Genomic DNA, 21,883 nt, shown 5'->3' with positions numbered 1-21,883 from the left:
ATCATCATGTGGATTATTCATTTATGATAACTCTAATATGTGAAAAGTGTTGATATGAGAGAAGAGAAGAGAGTTTCCCTCCCAAGCCCTATTTTTGCCCGTAGGCAATAAGGATACTGTGGGGAGAAAACTTCAGCTCGTTACCTACGAATTCCTTTTTTTATGCCTTTTCCAATTCGGATTGGAACCTTGTGTAAAATAATCATCAAAATAGGGTACAGTTTTGGCAGCAAAAGTCTTCTTGTGGTCCCCTTAGCCTAGACTTTTATTTGATTCCAATGGACACCTCATGCCATATGAAAGCATGACATTTCTCCTTGAAAAAGTTTTGTAATCATGCTTGCAATAATGCATTAAAATAAGTGTATCTTTGAAATCATGCCACCTAGTGTCCCACTAGGATTTGATTCCCTCCTAGTAGCTATTTAAAAAGAAATATAAGAAGTATATGAAAAAAACATAGAATATATATAGATTGGAAATTACCCTAGATATAGGATCTACATAGGGTGTGAGATAAGAATGAGATGGTAGAAGAAAAGAATCAATGCTTTTTGCCCCAAGTTAAAGAGGCGGAGCTATTGACGCTTTTCCCATAGTAGTTTTTGATGGTAAAGTAAGGATAGATTACCCTTGAGATAAATAATAGGATGAGATAGAAAGCTTATTGTTATACTTACATATGCATATGTACATTATGAGAAATATAATTATGTATCTAAAAAGTTACAAGATAGATCTTGTAGCATGCGTTCCCACTATGTACGTGCCACATCACGACAACGTACACACTCACGAACACGCATACACACACGCACACATTAGAACAAGCACATGCACGTCATACGCACTCACAAAAAAAAGTAAAAAAAACGCAAGAAGAACTCGACATTGACGATTGAGAAATGCCAAAAGCACGAGGAACCGACACCAAAACAAGAAGTGGCACCGAAGGCGTGCCCCGGCCGGCACCGAAAGGAAGTGACACGTAGCATTTTGGCTTCACGCAACAAAATACTAATTCTGGTAGCATTAAACCTGACACCGGCCACCCGAACCATCAACAAAACCCTTTTAAATGCCCCAAAATCCACTCTTCCCCAATAACCTAGCCAGTGGCTAGTGGATTGTAAAAAAAACTCTTCCCACTCTTTCCTCTCTCTCTATCTCTACCTTCTCTCCCTATCTATCTCTCTTACTAGAGAGGCATCTAGACTCCCTACATCGATCAGTGGGTATTTGCAAGGACCATTAGGTAAGGGCCACCTCTCAAGCCTATATGAAGAGGCCTCCGTTAAGCACAAAAGGGACAAGTGAAGGAAGAATACACTAGTTCCATGCACTCTACATTTTAAGCACCACTAAGCACACAATGCACCTCCAAAGCTAGGGAGATCATGGCTTCATGTTTTGTTGCAAGCATGGGCATTTTAGCATTGGAAAAATCACCATTTTCTCCATTCTCCACCACACCATGGTTGAGTTACTAGTCACGACCACTCCATGCACATAAGGCAGTCACAAGGCAACATGAGCATGCTAGGATTGAATGCACCAACACCATGCTACCCCGGGCCGCTCTTGATGCTGGTGATTGACGTCCTCGGTGGCTGCATCATCTTGATGTTTTTCCTCAACTAACCTCCCGCTAACGTGCTAACCTCCCGCTAACTCCAAACTTTGCCATGCACGATATGGCGCTCGCATTCCATCATGCATCCCTAGTGCCAAGAGCGAGGTTTGTAGAAGTCAAGACCACCGTTTGTAAGTATCATCATTATCAATAAATTGTGCAATGCTGTCTTGATCTTTGAGTCCATTCTTTGTTTTTCTTAGCTTTGTTTTCCCAACATTCGCGGAATGTTTCATCTCTTGGATATCACTCTGCTTGTGCTCCATCACGTGCGGCCTCTCCAATCAGTCAGTATGCTCCATTCCTACCTTGTCACATACCTCTCTCGTACATACACTCCTGACTGTTGACTAGGCATTTTTTTTAAATCCAAACATTTGTTTATCACCATTTCATGTTGGTTACCTAGAGGGCATCTCACTTTTGCTACCCTAGGTCATCTATGTCTGCATCCTAGCCGCAATTATGCTAGGTGGTGCCCTCTCTAGTTATAGGATCACTCCTACCTTGAGATGATGCTTGAGGATGTTCAAGCTATGTGTGGTGTAGAGGCCACCCCATATGGCATGTCATTTCTGGTTATCATTTTCTTGGCGCCCCCACCGAGGATCCTTTCATGAAACCCTTCAGTTTACAAAACTGAAACCCCTAAACTTTTGTGGATGGATGAATGGTTAGCAGGGCTCGCTAACTGGACGACAGAAGAAGAAGAGCTCCAAGGACAACTAGACGAACTTCACATCTCCATCGAAGCTCGAGTGCCAGGTGTAATAGTAATTGATTTGCAATGGGAGAGTCAACCAACATGTCAGACTCAGTGGATATACATAGGCCGTGTGCCGAGGAGAAGGAGGAAGTCAAGACCATGTCCGCAACCTATGACCAACCCGCAACAACAGATGGAGGGAGCTCTGCACAATAGAGAATCAACAGTATTCTACTTCGAGAATCGGGTAACTCAAGTCACCGAGGTAATTATCATCTTCAGTTTCCAAGCGCACCTGATGCTGCAGCACAGATAACGGAAGCACATGCTCATGCTCTCACTAGAGCAACTAGGGATTTACTAAGCTTGTTTCGGGAAAGAAAACTACCCTCTCCCACAAGTTTGGACAGTGACTAAGCACCTCTAAGCTTCACATAAATCAATACAACCTACCTCAAGACAGATCACACATTCCGATACGAGTATGCAATCAAGGTAATACTAGACTGGAAGGCTCACTACGAGAACGTCATCGACACCATGCTGGGTGGGGAGCGCTTCTTTGAGGTTCTGGCATCAGATCAGTCATTTGTTCTACCTTTGGTACAAGGCAATGTACCGTTTGAGATTCTAATCTATGTTCTAGTATAAAAAAGGGTATACACGCCTTGTAAAGAAAAAAATAAAAAAACTATATCTTTGATTGCAAGCTAAGCAGTGTGTCTTTCTAGCTCTCTCTCCTAGTAATCATGGCAAGTGTAGTATTTCCAACATTTAAAGGAAAGAAGGGGGAGGATTTGGTAATAGATTTCCTAGACGACTTTGAAGTAGCATGTGTATTAAGCAACAAAGATACAGATGAATCCAGGGTTAGAATCTTTAAGCATCTCATGAAGGTAGAGGCTAGGTCGTGGTACAAAGCACTGCCACAAGAAACTAAGGATAATTGGGAGCCCTTAAAAACTGCTTTTAAGAGGCACTTTGGGGGAGGTACCACTTCAGAGAAGCTGTGGGACAAGTTGAGAGACTTGAAGCAGGAGGGTCTTTTAGAGTATGCCACCTATGAGTCCAAGTTTGTGGATTTGTGGGAATGGTGGGTTGAGTCACTGGCAAGAGGGGAAGCTGCAACCGATTTGCTAAAAAAAGACCAGTTCACGCATGGCTTATGGCCGCTTCTCAATGAGAAGGTGAAGGGTAAATTCCCAGCTACATACGAGTTAGCAGTCGAGATTGCTCGCCTTAAGGACAAGAAGCTGTGGATGAAAGCCAAAGAAATCGAGTCAACAGAAGCAGGAACATCGCGAAAACCAACAACCACGACGACCACCATTCCTCCACCACCACCGGCTCCTGGGGTAAGAAATGACCAACAAGATATGTTGGCCCACATTACTGACCAACTGCAGATTTGTCTGTCCACTTGATATAGCAAGGAAGGAATCAGGAAAGAGATCAAGACCCGGGAAGAGCACGACGACAAAACAGGGAGTATCATTGCTACAACTGCGGAGAAGATGGTCACGGTATGTACTACTGTCCCAAACCACGACAAAACTATAATAGAGGAGGTAGGAGAAACCAACTGTCACCCCCTAGAGAGAGAACAACTCCACCCCAAGCACCAGCCCCACCAACACAAATTCTATGACCACCCCAGGCACCACCACAAGCACCCATTCCACCTCTTCCATCGGCACCACCACCTGATCGCCTTGTAAACATCATAAGGTTAGAGGAGAAAGGAAAGGCTGTAGTAGTGGATCCACCCAGAGTAAAGGAGAGAGATGAGGGTAAGGAGAAGGTAACCTTTGTAGAACCATTTGAAGCCATGACTATAAAGCGAGCTAGGAGGGAGAAAGCTACACAATCTAATGATGAGAGAAGCATGAAAGGAGGGACTAGCAAGAGGCCATCAAGGCCACAATGGAAAATAGGCATCACTGACTTCCAATTAGGGGAGAGTTCTAGGCCCTATGATCTAGCATTGGATGTAGCAGAGCAACGACCAAAGATTACATGGCCACAGTTGCTACATCTCGCACCAAAAGTGTTAGCGACTGGACACACCGTACAGAGAATGATTGCTCGACGGAATATTATTTTTTGTAATTATTCTTTAATTGAGAAAACTGAAATTTCAACTTTGTAAATAGTGGGGCTTGCAAAAGCTTCCAGATTGTATTCCATTTTTGACATTTAGATTGAGTAGATGGTTAAATTGGAACATTAGGGTTTGAGATTGTAAGGTATTTATACCACTTTTGACCTTAATGAATTTTTTTTTTGTCATTTTAAAAAGAAAGTTCTGTCTGTGTGAGTGAGCATACTGTGTACAAGAGAGAGTGAGAGTTTCATCTTGATGCTACGCGTGCACCGGTGGTCGGAATCGAGTGCAAAGAAGTGCAGCATGTTGCCCCCGACGAGAGCTAAGCGCCAATACCTACATTCCGGGTGTACGGTCTGGTTTTGCGAACTCAACCCACGAGATACATTTGGTGATTCGATGAGCATACATTATCCATTTTTGTATTTCAGCATACCCACGCGTTCACATTGAGTAGAGCTACACATTAGGCACTAGTTTTTGAAAACGATAACCTGTAAATTTCGACTAGACATCCTACGTGATTTTGCACCGGGTGTTTAGGGTTGGGTTTTGGTTCATGGACCTTAGGGAGAGCGACCTATTGGTATTAGTAGGGTCTCCTTCAAGTTCTGTGGTGTTTTGAGAACGTTTGATGGGTATTCGGCTCTTGAAAGCGTTGTAGGAAATCTCCTCTTATGCACTCCTGAAGGCTGCAGCTTAGACATTGGGTAGAGACCTTTGTAGGAATTAGTCGAGAGTCAATCGAGTGTAGGTTGACACCCTGTGCTTGCTTCCATGCGCCTGCGGGTTGAGCTTTGTCCTTAGCTGACAAATCTTGTTAGGTGAGTTCTCGCTGTGCTGACGTCCGTCACGGTGTATCCGCCAACATTGGTGCCGCTACCGTGGACGAAAACCCTAGGTAGGTGACCGAGAGTAGTCCTTGAGGATAGGGATTCTCTGTTTTGTCAGAGTTTCGTTTTACATTTAGATAGGATCAGAGGGTGGAGCACTCTCTAGGTCTTAGAGGGAGTCTAGGGAGCATGTGTCTGGCTTAGATCCTTCGACTTAGGTAGACTTAGATAGTTTTAGGAATTAGTTGAGTTGTGGTGTAGAGAGTAGGAGTTGTAGTGGTAGAGGCGGTGAAAGGATAGCTTGAGAGTCCGGAGAGGCCATGAAGCAACCAAGACACCAATATCACCATCTGACATGATGAGTAGGAGTAGGGTAAGTAGGACATCATGATTTATGATCTGGAGCACTTCATGCATGTTATATTTGCTGTTAGGCTCATCACAACATTGTAAAAGATGGAAAAGAGTGTTTGAAAGCTGCAGTGAAGTTCAAAAGTTTCTGTGAGTGTTTCTGAGAGAGCTACAGAGCATAAGGAGCATTTCTGTTAGAAAAAAATTAAATTTTAAGCCAGGAGACATCCTACGCGTAGGATGTCTACAGGGTGATCTGGTGGAAATTTTGAAATTCTGAGTTCACCAGTGTGTTCAGAAGGTAGGTTTTACCCATTTTCACATGGAAAGTGAAAGTTTGACCATATCTTGACAGGATAAGGCGTGATAGAAAGAAAATTGCCAGACATCCTACCCAAATTGTGCCAAGGTATTATTTTAAGACCAAAACCATAGGATGGCTGCATGAGCATGATCTGCATGATTTATTGAGTGTCTGAGAAAGGTTTCATCTCAATTGGGTTTTAAGCAGACTTTAGCATTTTTGACTGAAAAGGGCTAGAATAGCTAAAATTGGGGTCTTTTGAAATCCAAACTAAAATCTAAGCATAGCACTAGGTTGTTGACATCAAGGGGAAGCTGTGGCTCAAGTTTGGGGTCAAACAGGCCATATAGACATCCTACGTGTAGGATGTGTTCTGTATGATTTAGCACTCCAAACCTAATTTTGAGCATACCAAAGTGATAAGCACCTTGAGGGGAGTCTGTGCTTTGCATTTGAAGCTATTTTGAGCAGTTAGACATGCTACGCGTAGAATGTTTAATGCATGAAATTGAAGCCAGAAGCTGAGTGTAGGCATAGTAGGGTGTTGTATAGCCTGAGGCATGCCTCCTAGTCAATTTTAGTCCAAATTGGAGTTGATTTGACTGGTCAGACCAACATCAAGCTGCTGGAACAGATTTCTCATCCATTGACCAGCTTATAGGTGTCCAAACCAAAAAGTAAAAACAGTTGTGGACTCAACACATCAAGGGGAATTTGTAGTGCAAAATCCAGGCAAAACAGAGCAGATAGACATCCTCCGCGTAGGATGTCTACAGGGGCTTAGTGAAGAGAAAAGCTGACTGAGGAAATAGAGTAATGTTCCAATCGACTTAAGAGTTCCAGAACGTCTTTCAGAAGTGAAACCGGACCTTGTTTGACCTTTTGACGGAGCAAAGACGGAATTAAGACTTTCCATGTAAATTGACCAACATCCAAGGGAAGTATAGTTCCATATTAGTAGACCTAATCAAGAACATCCGAAGTGTATAAAATACAGTAGTGGGTGGGGTTAACCCTCCAGTTATACCAATCATTACTAAGATTACTGCTAGCGATTAAATGCTTTGATTCAATTGCCGAAATTAAACACTTGTGTACAGGTATATTCAGCAGCAGCAAAGCAAGAAGTTGTGTGGAAACTGATCCTTTACCAGGTGAGTGGTTGGATTTGTGATAAATTGCATTGCTAAGTTTGATGAATTTAAGATCAGGAAGACACATTCTTAGAGAGAAAAAGGTGGTAGGTGATTAGGGTAGCTTAGTGTCCATCGAGGAGAGTGTAACTCAGGCAAGGCTAGATCCACTAGCACCGATCATTGAGGAGGGTAGTGATACTGACACTTCATTAGACAAGTCCTTCTTCATGATGGGTAGTCAACAGCCAGGAGGTTTCTCCTATGAAGGACCAATGCTAGGAGGAAGCACCTCCCTAAATCCTTTGAATGATTCTAAGTTCACTATAATCTTCTTAGAAGGAACAAACTCTAGGGGAGCCCTAGTTTATTCTGACTATTGAGGATGCAAGTGTATTTGTATTGAAGAAAGACTTGCTCAGAGACTGGAAATAATTCGAGTCTATGATGATGGAGATAGATTCTGAGACAAAAAGAGGAACCACTATCTGATAGTTAGTAACCCTGAGGATTACAATAGATATGGAGATAACGTGGCAAAAGGAAAAATGGTCTCAGAAACTCAGGAACCACCTCCAAACATTGATCGACTTGGAGCTCTTTTTATGTATGATAAGAAAACAACCAGGGTCTCAACCTATAATGAGAATGTAGGAATTTACAAGCATGAGAGGGAATAGTCTCTTACTTTCGTTGCAAAGAACCGTTCTTTACTTATTCTCTTATGAAATTGCTATGGGGAAGGGTATCGTTTTTGTTGATAGGGGCAAAAAAACGTATTCTCCCAGAAGAGGTAGAAAAGGCAACAGTTCCAGAGACATCAACATATGGCCCCGAAGAAGTGCCAAGGGTCACCTACACCCCTAGCAAGTCGACAAATCCCTTTTCAAAAGAGTATGACGCGACCTCACATTCTACCCGACAATAGACGTTCAACTACCAGAACCAACTAGCAACCCAACCATCATTGCAGGCATGGCTTCGATAGAGTGAAACATTAGAACAAGACCAAAACCGAGATGGTTATCCAGCCGCATGAGGGCTAAGAGATTTACAAGAACCACCACTCTATTCACGGTATCAAGGCGAGAGTAAACCAAAAACTCAAGGGTCAATAGAGCCATGAAGACAACCCATAGAATGAGTTCGAAGGGATGAACCATCTCTTGCAAAAACAGGCAGAAATTATGGATTAGGAGCACCATTGGGAGAGGAACCCGCCCACTACCGAAGGCCAGAGGAGGTATATCGAGTAGGACGAGGAGAACCAATGATGAGATTTGTAGACCATCGTAGAATTAGACCTTCTCAAGTGCAAAAATAGGTAAACAAGAAATATCGAGAAACAGAGATCCTAGAGATCATGTAGTAGCCTTTGTGCATGTATTTAGAGTTGAAGAGGTGTTAGAATTCCCTACCCAATTTGCAGGGTTTGGACTGACCCTAGAGGAGGATGCTGCTACTTGGTTTGACTCTGTGGAGCGTAGAGACTTTGAGTCTATGGAGGAGGTGTTTGATGAGTTTATTGAGGAATTCTCACAAAGGGGGATAGCTCATAATACAGTCTCACAAATCCACAAATTCAAACAGAAAGAAGGGGAATCTGTGCAAAAGGCAACCCTACGACTAAAAAGATATGTTAAGTTCTACCCTGTGGAAGAACTGCCAACTCAGTCCAGACTTATGCTCATATTCATTCAAGGACTGAGGAATGTAGATCTCCAAAAGGATTTACATATGAAGAGGAGCATGACATTAAACAAGTTAACTAAGGAGGCTCTTTACCTTGTAGACAATTGTGTGGTCTACAAGGAGGGTGAATTCAAGGATCTTGATGATGATTCATGCTCACAACAAAGTGGAAGCAAGTCCGCTAAGACAACACCAAAAGGAGAAGTAGTTGTAAGCCAGGAGCAGCTTGTAGAGGAAGTGCTAAAAAAGATTAACTTGTACGCCAAACCTCAGGCTAAACAGCCAAAGTGGTGTGCTATTGAACAAAAATGGACAAACCATGTGACGGAGGAATGTTATTATAATAAGGGATATGTGAGAAAGAGACCTTATGCTCCTCAGGCTCAGGTAGCATCTCCTCAACTTCCACCGATGCCTAGGTATCAAGTAGGCAACCTACCAGGACCTGTAGGCGTAGAAAGACCACAACCAGTGTTGGGGCAGCAACCACCCCTACCAGGATTACGACCAGTTGGCATAAGATACACACCAACCGTAACCGAACCAGAAGAGAAGGCTTCGGTCCCTATGCATGCATATTACGAAGATCCCAATGGATATGCTGCAAATCCTGTCTATTATCCGCCGGAAGAACCCCCAACGCCAGAAGCATGGAGCATGATGGGAAGTGCAGGACCACCAACAGCTGGCAGGCAGCAGGAGAAGGAAGATATAGCTTGGATGAACGAACATTGTTGTTCATAGCCAACGGAGGCATGGGCGGGCAGAGACATGCATACCAACAAAGAGGAGCTCAAGGAGCACTTCAACAGCCTAAGGGACCCTGCTACAAGTGTGGTGGAGACCATTGGCTAAGAGACTGTCCTCATGATGAAATCATTAGAGTCAACGCATATTGCACCGAGTGTGGAATTACTCATTTGATTCCTGGTTGCCCTAAGAACCCGAGCAAAGGAGAAAAAACTACCTTGAACATGCTGGAAGCAGTGCCTTCCAGTGGAGGGTCGAAAACGAGACAGTAATACCTATTCAGGCAGTGACACGAACCCAGATCAAATAATGACGAATGAACCCATAATTGAAGAGCCAAAAATTGATGTCCCAAGTTCAGAAATGAAAAATCAAAGAAGCACTTGGAAAGCTAGAAAGGCGCGCATGAAAGCCAGGAGAGAACGAGAGCAAACGGCTCTATCTGAGGAGTTAAAACACACAAAGGATAGATTAGAGCGGTTAGAGGATCTAGCTAGTCTAAGCTCACACACTGCGGCAACCATAGTACCCAAGGAGATAGCAAAACCCAAAAGTGCAGGATCAGGAGGATCAATGTTGGCAGAAAAGGTATGAGCAGTTAGACGCACTTTTAAAAGCTTACGAAGCCAGCAGACTCAAACCCAAGAGCAAAGATGGATGACTTATCCATATGCCGAAATAGAAAAACAGAGGTTGGAAATGTGTCAAAAGATGATTGAAACAGCCCAATCTTTGATAGAAAACCCGCTTGGTAAACCTGCAAGTTGGCATGAAGTACCAAATCCAACCCCTATCAAACCAACTTTAGAGAAACAAGTAGACACGAAGGAGAGACTCACGAATGCCTCTGAGTCTAGGAGAGAACCTATCATAGTGCCAAATACAACAGATGAGACAAGTGATGGGTTCCAGCCTAAAACATTGGTAGAAATAGGTAAGGATTGTAACCGTCTAGATGACCTGTGGAGGCAAATCCGTGATGCCAACGAAGCTAATAGGGTGAGTTACCACATGAATAGCATGAGAAAAGTGAAAAATGAGATCTTACCTCCTATTGAAGAATTTGAAGCAAGATCACAAATGAACTTTGATATACATTCACAAGGGGGAGACTAGGGATCAATTAGTTCGGGGCACAGCCAACCAGACTCGCTAAAAACTCTACCCTCTTACCTAGGGGAGTATGAAGCCAAGTCTGAGGTGAGAGCAATCCCATCTCAAAGACTTTCTTCTAACAAAGTGATGGATTCATGAGGGTTGATTGAGTTATTGTCCACCCCTGTGGCATGCACAATTACATTAGCCGAATTCCTGAGGTTACAACCAAACATGTGGACCACCGTAGGCAAATTCTTAGAAAAATTTGGAGTAAAAGACCCCACCTCGAAGCTTCAAGAAGGGATCAGAGAATTGGACAAGCCTCAACTAAACACTAGGCCAGCACCTTTAAACAAGGTTGGAGAATATTGAGGGAGAAGATGGAAATACCACACTACCAGTAGAATTCCAAGGAGTAGTTTCCAAAGCTATTCTTGACAGTGGAACAGGAGTCGCTATCTCCACCAAGGAAATCTGGAAAAAATGGGGAAAACCAGCTTTGAGAGCTACCGGAATGAAATTGCAATTGGCAGATGGATTCATGGAAAAGCCTCTAGGACTTTTAGAAAAAGTAATTGTCACCTCGTGCGGAATCAAGTATGAGCATACATTTGCAATAGTCGATTTCGACAAAAATAACAATTACGAGATCATCTTGGGAAGACCATTCATGAGACAATTAAAGATGATCCATGATTGGGGTTAGGACCACATATACCTCAGACATGGTGAAACTACAACCAAAATACACCTAAAAGACCATAGTTACAAAGATGTGAACCAGACACCAGTGGAAGAGTTTTATTCAGCTAGATTGGCAGGGTCCGAAGTCCCAGCATGGTTAGGGAAAAAAAAAAGAGCTATGGATGTGCGGAGCTTCACATTGTGGGAGCTTAAAAAGAGAGGAATGCGTCTTAGAAAGAGCTATTGAGGACAAGGATTATATTCCGGAACCTTTTCCCGAAGATGCGTTAGAACCTCTGGAATGGGAACACATACTAGCAACATTGGATGTCTGTACCATTACAGATAGCCCAACGACAAAATTTTGCGATAAGGACGGCTATGATGTGCTACCCTATTACATGGTAAGCCTTATACCAGCAGCAGGAGATGAGATTGTAGAACCACCAGAACAACAAGAGTTTTATAACTCCTCCGAGCATCTGGAGGTAAATTACGATGCAGATAACGAGTGTTCATACAGCTCAAGTGAGCGTGGGGAGAAAACAATGAATATCAAGTTTTATGATTTTGCCAATCAGCACCCTAGACACCAAGAATGATATAGAAAGAAAAGAGCAGAAAACAAAATTAGAGAGAACCTAATGCCTAGGATAAAAGATAAAACTCACTATCTAATGCTTGTCAAAGTAGAGGATTGTGTAAAAGACCAAATATCAGGCAGATTCTCAAAAGTGCGAAGGGAATGAACGCAAGAGGAAATAAAACAAGTACGGAAGACTAAAATAGAAACAAAATAAAAAAAATCTCAACAATCAAAACAGGAAAAAACAAAAGACCCAGAGTGGACCAAATTGGAGCGTAAAAAGAAATACCAAGAATTAAAATGGTGATTACGAGAGGTATGGACTACTGAGGAAGAAAGTGATGGTAAGGAGGAGTCCGAAAAAGGAAACATGAATGTACCATCCCACTATCGAAAATTCACCATCTAGGATAGAAAAATCATAATGACACCACCAGTCATAGAAAGAATAAACCAGGAATCTTACGATGGGCCGGAAAATACAAAACGGATAGACCTCACTGCGCTAGGCGCAGAGCCTCAGCCGGTCTATATAGCAACTGATTTAGAGCCTGAGGAAGAAGAACTGCTAACACAACTTCTCAATAAGTATAAAGATGTGTTTGCATGGTCCTACAAAGACCTCAAAGGAGTTGATCCATCGATATGCCAGCATACAATACCGTTGAAATCATATGCCAAACCTAGCAAACAACGTCCTTACACATATAATGACACATTTGCTAAACAAATCAAAGAGGAGATTGACAAGCTAATGGATGTTGAATTCATCTATGAAATCCAACAGTCAGATTGGGTGTCACCCATTGTGGTTGTCCCCAAAAAGAACGGAAAGCTGCGTGTGTGTGTGTGTGTGTGTGAATCTCAAAAAAGTAAATGCAGCCACAATAAGGGATAATTATCCCTTGCCGATCACAGAACATGAATCTGAGAGGGTGGCTGGAAAATGGGCTTATTCCTTTCTAGATGGGTTTTCAAGGTATAACCAACTAGCCATTGCAATAGAGGATCAACACAAAACTGCGTTTGCCACAGAATGAAGAATATATGCGTATAGAGTTATGCCTTTTGGCTTAACCAATGTCCCAACTACCTTCCAAAGGTTAATGACTCATGCGTTCAAAGAATAACTAAGAATATTCTTAGAAATATACATGGATGATCTTTGTGTACACTCTCTTCTACGAGAAGAATATATTGACCATTTACAAAAGGTATTTGAGAAGTGCATAACATATTGAATCTGTCTTAACCCAGAAAAGTGCATTTTTATGGTCACGCAAGGCCGCATCTTAGGACATATTGTCTCAAGAAATGGCATAACCACTGACCTAGACAAAATCAAAGTCATAGTAGACCTGCCCAGGACTACTAATGCCAAAAAAGTACAATCCTTCATGGGACACTGCGGATATTATCGAAGATTCATATTGCACAACCTCTGTATCGCATATTAGTCAGTTTTGACTGGACTGAGGAGTGTGAAAATTCATTCCAAAAGCTTAAAGAAAACCTTGTATCAACACCTATACTTAAAACACCAGATTGGGAAAAGATATTCCATGTTCACATTGATGCATATGCATATGCAATTGGGAGTATTCTGGCTCAACCTGGAGACGGAACAATGGACTTCCCAGTTTGTTATGCGAGCCGACAGTTAAATAGTGTAGAAAAGAACTACACAACCATTGAAAGAGAGGGTTTAGGGATGATTTATGCTGTAAAGAAATTTTGCCATTATTTGCTTGCAAACAAATTTGTGTTCTTCACAGATCATCAAGCTCTTTTATATCTTGGAAATAAACCATGCAACACTGGGATAATTGTACGCTGGTTTATTATATTGCTAGAGTTTGATTTCACAGTGGTGGTCAAAAAGGATAAAACTCATCTACGGGCTGATCATCTTTCAAGGCTACAAAATGAGAAAGCTCCTGAAGGAGTAGATGATGACATACCTAATGCGTATCTTTTCAATATTATAATGATACCCAAATGGTCTCAGGAAATTGTTAGCATTCTTTCCTTTGGAGGTAGATTTGATAACAGGGAAGACAGATCCAAACAACAAACAATTTGACAAACAAAAAACCTCTAGTTGATTGTAGGACGACTGTATCATCTAGACTCATACCAAATTCTACGATTATATATAAATCCGGAGGAATTCGAGTGTTATCTTGAAGAAGCACATTTCGAGGATTGTGCATTTCATTGTTCAACAATGAAAACACACCAAAGACTGAAACAATTAGGGGTTTATTGGCCAACTATGTATGTTGACACACATGCTTATGTTAACAATTGTACTATATGTAGTGCCAAACGATCGGTGGATCACGCGACATTGCACCTGCATGGAGTCAATATATCATTGATTTCTTAACCACAAGGACATTTCTTGAAAACATAACAAAAGAACGGAAAAGGGCTATAGAACTGGAGGCTCGTGACTTTCATTTAATTGGGAATCAACTCTATAAGCGAGGAAAGGACAATCAACTTCAAATCTGTGCAAGTGAAAGTGAATACCTACTGATTCTAGAACACGGACATGGAGGAATAAGTGGAGGCCATTTTTCAGGCGATAAGACGACAAAAATTATCTTAACCGCCGCAGGAATATGGTGGCCTACATTGCATATGGATGCTGAGGAGTTTGTAAAGCGTTGTGACGTATGTCAGCGTACCAAGGTGCCGATAAAGAGAGATGAGATGCCACTACGACCAATGATGGGAGCAAGGGCATTTGCAAAATGGGGCATTGATTTTGTGGAGCCTATTTCACCCCCTGCATATCGCACCCATACCCAATATATCATTGTGGCTACGGACTATCTCACAAAATGGGCGGACGCTAAGGCAACACAAAAAGCAGATGCAAGAACCACTGCACAATTTGTGTATGAGAATGTCTTTGTACGATACGGATTACCAATAGAAATTGTCAGTGATCGAGGAACACATTTTCTTAATAAAGTCATTGAATATCTGCTAGAGGAATTCATGGTCATACATAGAAAATCTGCTCCATATCATCCACAGGCAAATGGACAAGCTGAGGCCACAAATAAAACACTATGCACTGTTCTAACTAAAATTGTATCAAAGTCACAAGAACAGACTGGGATCAACAGTTACACTCAACAATATGGGCATATAGGGTAGCTTGCAAAACATCAATAGGAACAACACCGTACAACATGGTGTTTGGTCTAAATGCTATATTACCCATAGAGTTTTTAATTCCAACTCTACGAGTAGCGAAACGCTTAGAATGGACAGGGCATGAGCTCTCTTGAAGAATAGATGATCTCGAAAAGCTAGATGAACTTCGATTGAGAGCTGTAGCTTCGATCTATGCTAAAAAGAGAAGACAAAAAGAGTTTTTTGACAAGCATGTGCGCACGAAAGAGTTCAAAACAGGTGATTATGTACTTGTCTATACCTGAAAGCAACATGCCAAGAAACTTAAAAAGCGAGGGATGGGACCCTTTGTGATTATTGACTTATCACAAAGTGGAGTTGTCAAGCTTGCTACATTAGCAGATGAAGAAATGCCAAATTGGATTAGTGGGTGTCGATTAAAAAAATATCATTTACCACTCACACAGGATATGCTTCAACAAATCCATCATGAAAAACAACGGATGAAGGAGAAATAGAGGATACGAGAAGAGGCCCAAGCAGAAGCAAAAGAACGCATTGCAAAAAGAAGGCTTCTACGACAACAACAACAATGTGGATCATCGTTGCGAATAAATGCTATACGACTAACAAATTTTGATGAATACACAATGGAACCAATAATTGCAGTCAAAGTGGGTAGCAATCAAGTTGAATCGACGGCATTGCTTGATTCTGGAGCTCAAGAAAATCTAATCTCTTACAAATTATACAAACAGATCAAGCCCAAAGGTCAACTACATCCTACTCCACAAGTGCTGGAAAGTAGCACATCACATTCGCTGAAAATTTACCCACACAAGTTTTATGTGGTTGAGGATGAAAGCACACATCACCCCATGTTGTTGGGACAACCATGGCAAAAAGAGTATACTGTGCATATAGATTGGAATGCGGATGCAATCAAAATTCAGCATGCACAAGAACAACAGGTGGTAGCATTTGCTCAGCAACCTTGGAAGAACCAGATGGCCGCAACACAATCACTGGATAAAGAACCAAAAGGATGGGTGCCACTAAAAAACAACAAGATACCCATGGCGACCAAACAGGGAACTGCCAACCATGTTCACTACAAACATAAAACAACACCGACTGCAGTGCCAAGATCAAGGTTAGCAATACGTGACAAACAAGTATGGGTGCAGAAGGATAGAGGTGACATGGCAGCCAAACCACAATACAACAGAAGCACACAGTTCAACCAAAAACCAAGGGAATAAAAAAGATATGGATCCCAAAGAGAATGCTCAGTAACAACTTAAATACGACTCGCATTTGGATCCTGAAACCAAAGCAACAGGAACTCCCTTTAGTACAAGTAACATTGGCATGCAGACACACACAACATATGAAACCGGCAAACCGATCTATGTGGGTGCCAATCAGCAGCAAAAACAATAACAACCGCGGAAGTAGCAATAAACATACAAAAACCTGCAAAACAAAGCTACAAATGGAAATCAAAAGAGACCAAGACTATGGATAATTCCGCCACGACAATTCTCTCCAAGGAGATAACCATGACCATATTGACTGTAGCGGCAAACCAAGCGACTTGTGCAAGAAAGATGATCAAACAGAGAGCGGTAGAGTTACAACTTTTACTTACAAAGAAAATATGTCGACCAAATCAACAACAAACAGGAAACCTCGACGTCGAATGCCAATAAGCATTTTGCTTATTACCTCCTCTTGCATAGCATTGATTTTTCCATGCATTGACCGAGTATGCATCATATAGGGCCACATTACACGGTTGAGCATTAGCACAATTTTTAATCCATGCACGACACATACATCGAGGCAATACCTTGTCGTCCGGGAGGACTCCGGCTAGGAGGGGGGAAGGCATTCTCAAATACGGACCCAATGGCAAAAAGAGCAAAGAAAGGGCATGTTTTTCGACTATTTTAAAGGGTTGTCGTTTGATTGTGAATTTTTTTGGACTAACCTAAGTACATATGCCCTTATACAGCATCAATCTACAAGTATATGGGGCCAAACGCCAAATCAAGCCCCTAGGTGTGCATATATAGGTAAAAATAGCCATTTTTCGGGCAAAATATTTGTAAAACAGAGAAATCCGGCCATAAAAATTACATGTGAGTGTATATAGTGTTTTGCGGTGATGTTTCTAAGTTGTTATGATTTTTGGGGATTTTTTGGGTTTAATTTGCTATTTTATTTTTAATTTTACTAATTATCGGCAGAAAACTTTAAAAATACAAAAAGTAGGTGAAAAACGATCGTAATGAAGAAAAAAAATATGGGGATAATCAGTGACTATAGGACAACCTATGGTACAATGGGGGTGCAATTATGTGAATGGAGTGGAAAGCGTGTTTTGGCCAGATTTTGACCGAAACGTCAAATTTCTCAGAAACTGGGCAAATGGAGTCCAAATCAAGAAGTTTTCGAGCTTAAACCGCATCTCGCAAGAAGTTGGGAGCACATGTCAAATTTCATGGAAAGTGGTTCGGGGACCCCCATTATAAGATTTTTTCACTTCATTTAAAGCTCATTTCTACTATTGCCTTTTGAGAGAGAGCTCTTGCCACCTAGAGCGAACCGGACTTCCAGCGGCTTCTACGATGCACACAACCACCCGACAGGCTCCAGACATGAGAGGTAGGCTCACCACCTTGAGCTTTTCGCGTATGTTTGATGTTTTGTCGTGAAAACTAGCGTAGGGTTCACACGGAAAGAGGGCAGTAGAGACCTACAGGTAGAAGTGGCCACTTGACGGCTAACCCAAAAGCAATGAGGCTTCATCGGCGGTTTACCCTAGCATAGGAGACCACTCTTGGATTCCCAAAAGCGGTAGAAAACCATCAGAAAAAACCGTAACTTCTAGAGCTCTGCAAGAGGCCACCAAATGATGGTAAATCGGTGGAAAGGCACCCAAATGCTACCAAAACTTATGGGTAGGAGCATCTCGACATGCTCTTCAAGTCTATATAGCCCACATGGCCATAAGGCGACCCGAAGCGGCACTAAACTTCAGAAACGGCATCAGACACACAAAGCGTCAAATAGCTCTCACGGACAAACCGCATGTCCATTTGCCACCAAACTTCACGAGCGGATTTCTTAGACCATCAACAACCAAGTCCTATGGTGGTAGACCACCACAAGTCATCAACGACATGTAAATGCAACCACGGGTGCTTCCAAAGAGACAAATTTCCAAACGGAGCGCCGGTGAAGCCAAAGTCAACAAAAACCATATGGCAAGAATCCCCAAGGGACCGTGAAGCTATGGAGACTAACATCAAGAAATTTCATCACCGAAAAGCACTCCAAGAGTCAGAAAACAGCCCAGAGTCTCTGAAAGCCACACAGGGAGTTTCTTTCTATCTATTTGACTTTTTTGTTGAAATAATGCTTAAAAGGGACTCAGGGGGGCTAAAGGCAGGCACCGGTAGCACCTCCAAGATAAATTTCATCAGGAGACATCCTACGCGTAGGATGTCTCAAGGCCATATCTGGGCACCAAAATCAACATCTCTTATCACACACAACTTCTGAATAGCCTGTACATGCTAGCCACCAAGTTTCATCACATTTGGACAAAAGTTGACCTCATATGCATCAAAAAATGCAAAGTCAGAGCATAGAGGCAATAATGGGTCATAGACCTACCAAAACTAGTCCAAATCACATGAAACTTGCACAATACACTCATGAGCACATTGCCAAGCTAACTGTGGGGTCAGATGTGAAAATTGATGAAATAGACATCCTACGCGTAGGATGTCTAAATGACCAATTTGACCTCCAGCTGGCAGTTTTGAGTTCCAGATCTCTTTATAACACCTTCATAGGCTCATATATCAGTTTCAAGCCATTCCCATCACATATTGGCCCCGAACACCTCCAAGATGCACTTTTTGAGCCTAAAAACACTACACATGCTCTTTACAACACCCATGCTTATCCAAATCAAAATCTAAGAGCAGGGCCATGTTCCATTTGCTAAGAGCTAACCCCAGAACCAACTTCAATTCATTTTGATGAAATAGACATCCTACGAGTAGGATGTCTCCAGTATGATTTTGACCTTCTGTGCAAGAACTGACTTCATGGGAGCCATTAACATGGTGACAGAAGCTTGTATATCAACTTTCAACCCATTTGAATATCATTTTTCACCTGTTGAGGACATCTTACCCAATTTGTGAGCCAAAAGCCTGAATCTGCCCAAAAATGCACTTATTGGTGCCCAAACTCAATTCCAATCACATAGCCATATTGCACAGGTCAAGGGCCACCAGCCTACCAAGTTTCACAAAAAACAGACAAGTTAGACATCCTATGCATAGGATGTCTAAATGATAATTTTTGGCCAGAAAGTTACTGTGAGAAACTGCAAAGTTTCCCTAGTTCCTTTTGAGTTTTATTTTCAATTTTCAAGTCATTTGGATAGTTAGAACTCAATTTATCAGCTAATATGGAGAAAACGCTAACTTCGGACTACTGACTGCAATAAGATCCATGACAGCCGCAAAATCACCTGCAAAGAAGAAGAGGATGACTATAAAAGACTACTTGGAAGAAGTGGAGCCATTTGTGATCCCAGAAGAAACTTTGAAGCCCACAAGAACATGGATTCAGGATGATTTGCTAGAGTCCAATGATTTGAGAATCTACCAAGGTGTATTTAAAAATCTTGAAGGAAATGCAGTGGAGCTACCCATGATACCACGGGAGCTCAATGAATTTGTTTGAAGCAAGATGGGGGATTACCTGGAGAAGCTGGATCTACACAACTACTTTGAAGCTTTGCCAGCATGGATTGACATCAAAAGAGTGTGGGAATTTGTAACTACAATCAAAGAAGATGGAGTGGCCTGAGTCACTAATCTGCAAGGCAAGCCAGATACCATGATTGTCATCACAGAGAGGGTGGTGGGAGCCGCACTTGACATCTCAAACAAAGGAGATAGTGTGACAAAGAGGCGAGATGAAGTCAAGGTCTACTCGGGAAAGAAGAACAACTACACATTTGCAGATATTGCAAACCCAAAAGTGGCTATCATGAGCCAACTCTACAACCAATACTTCCACGTGTACAAAGCGGCCACAAAAGTATAGGATGCCACCTGGAGCCATTGCTACCACTTTCACCTGGGCAATGCAGAAGAGCAAGCCAAAAGTGATAAATTATGCTGCTTACATCCATGACAACCTGGTGAAGATGGGGAACAGAAATCCCACCTATCTTGTACCGGGTGAGCTGATAACAAAAGTGGTCTATGGAGCATTGCATGCCAAGGGAAACTGGCCTGAACCTCCCTCACAAAACGATTGGCTAAAGCTAAAGGAAGATAAAGAAGAAGAACCTCCCAAAGCACCGAGGGTAGCCACAAGGATGAAGCGCCGGTTAGAGACCGTGCTAGAAGAGCCGCCAGAGTCGAAGAAAGGAAAGACAGAAAGTCTACAAGTGCCGATCAAAGAAACCAAGTCACAAAAAGCGGCGCGGCTCAAAAGATTGATGGAAAGTTTCAGAGCCGAAAGAGCACGCAAGGGAGATCTAAGCGAGTTGTGGAAGCCATCCCTGGAAGCCATGTCGATATCATCTCGAAGGGTTCACCGGGATAGGTTCGAAGACTACATCAAAAACTTTGAGATTCTAGATGCTACGACAGAAAATATCCCATTTACAGAAGAAGAGGTGGACGAAGTAAGATGGCAACTGTTAGAAGAGTAGGAAGGCCAAGAAAGAGAGAGAAAGACCAAGGCGGACCGGGATTTCAAGAAAAAGCCACCAACTCCACCGTCAAGACGGGAATCCAGCCCACCACCATCAGCACCTCCTCTTAGCCCTCCACAAACCCAACAAAAAGAGGAGCTGAGTAGAACTGATGAACAAGAAGAGTCCAAGCAAGAGAAGAGCCAAGAGGAAGAGCAGAAGGCAGAAGCAGAGCCCAAAGAGGAGAAGCCCGACCCAGAGGAAAGAAATTTCAGAATATTTCTTGATCTACTAGCTGCTGGGTATTCTCAAGAAGAGGCAGCTACTGTAGCCTTTGAGTTGGCAAGCACAAGGCCCAAGGAACAGATGCAGAGCCTTGGGTTAGTAGAGTTGAAAGAGATGGCCACAGATACAGTGGACCTACAGCCACCGACCAATGATTGGGATGTGGTAATGCAAAAGCTAACCGGGCTCAGAGCAAGATCAATGGCCACCGAGAGTGAGATTGATACCCTCAAAACAAATGAAGTGCATATCAAAGTTGAAGTGGACTCACTGCAAAAACAGGGCCAAGAGCATATAGAGAAACAAACAGAGCTGCAAGCCAGTCTGGACGTGGCATTACAAAGATGCCAGGAGATGGAACGACAAAATCAAGCAGCCGAACACAAGCTTCAGAGAGCAGAAGAAGAATACAAGAAAATCAGCAAGTCATTGACAGATGCAGAAAGAGAGAGGGACAACCTGACACTACAAGTTGCTGAAGAGTCCAAAGAGGTTGAAGCCTTGAGGAATGCCAAGAAGAAGGCCGAGATAGAATATGAGGCAAGCTAGGATGAGGTAATAGAGCTAAAAGATCAGATTAAAGTAAAAGATCAGACCATCCAAAGGCTAAGAACATCTCTGGTCACTGGTCAGAGTCAGAGCTACTAGCTCGACTGGCACAACTTCAGAGACTGATTTGTATGAAGAACAAATGAAGGAACTCCAAAAGGAGTTGACCCTAGAGAAACGACAAAGACTGATGTTGGCCGAGGGATCTCTTGTAATGCAAAACCGCCTAGAAGAAGAGAATCAGGCCATGAAAAATGAGCTAGAAGCCATGAAAAGAAAGATGGATGCGGA

Source organism: Adiantum capillus-veneris, chromosome 11 (genome assembly GCF_014529385.1).
Source record: "Adiantum capillus-veneris isolate H3 chromosome 11, ASM1452938v2, whole genome shotgun sequence".
NCBI lineage: Eukaryota > Viridiplantae > Streptophyta > Polypodiopsida > Polypodiales > Pteridaceae > Adiantum > Adiantum capillus-veneris.
This window is presented reverse-complemented; position numbering follows the sequence as displayed.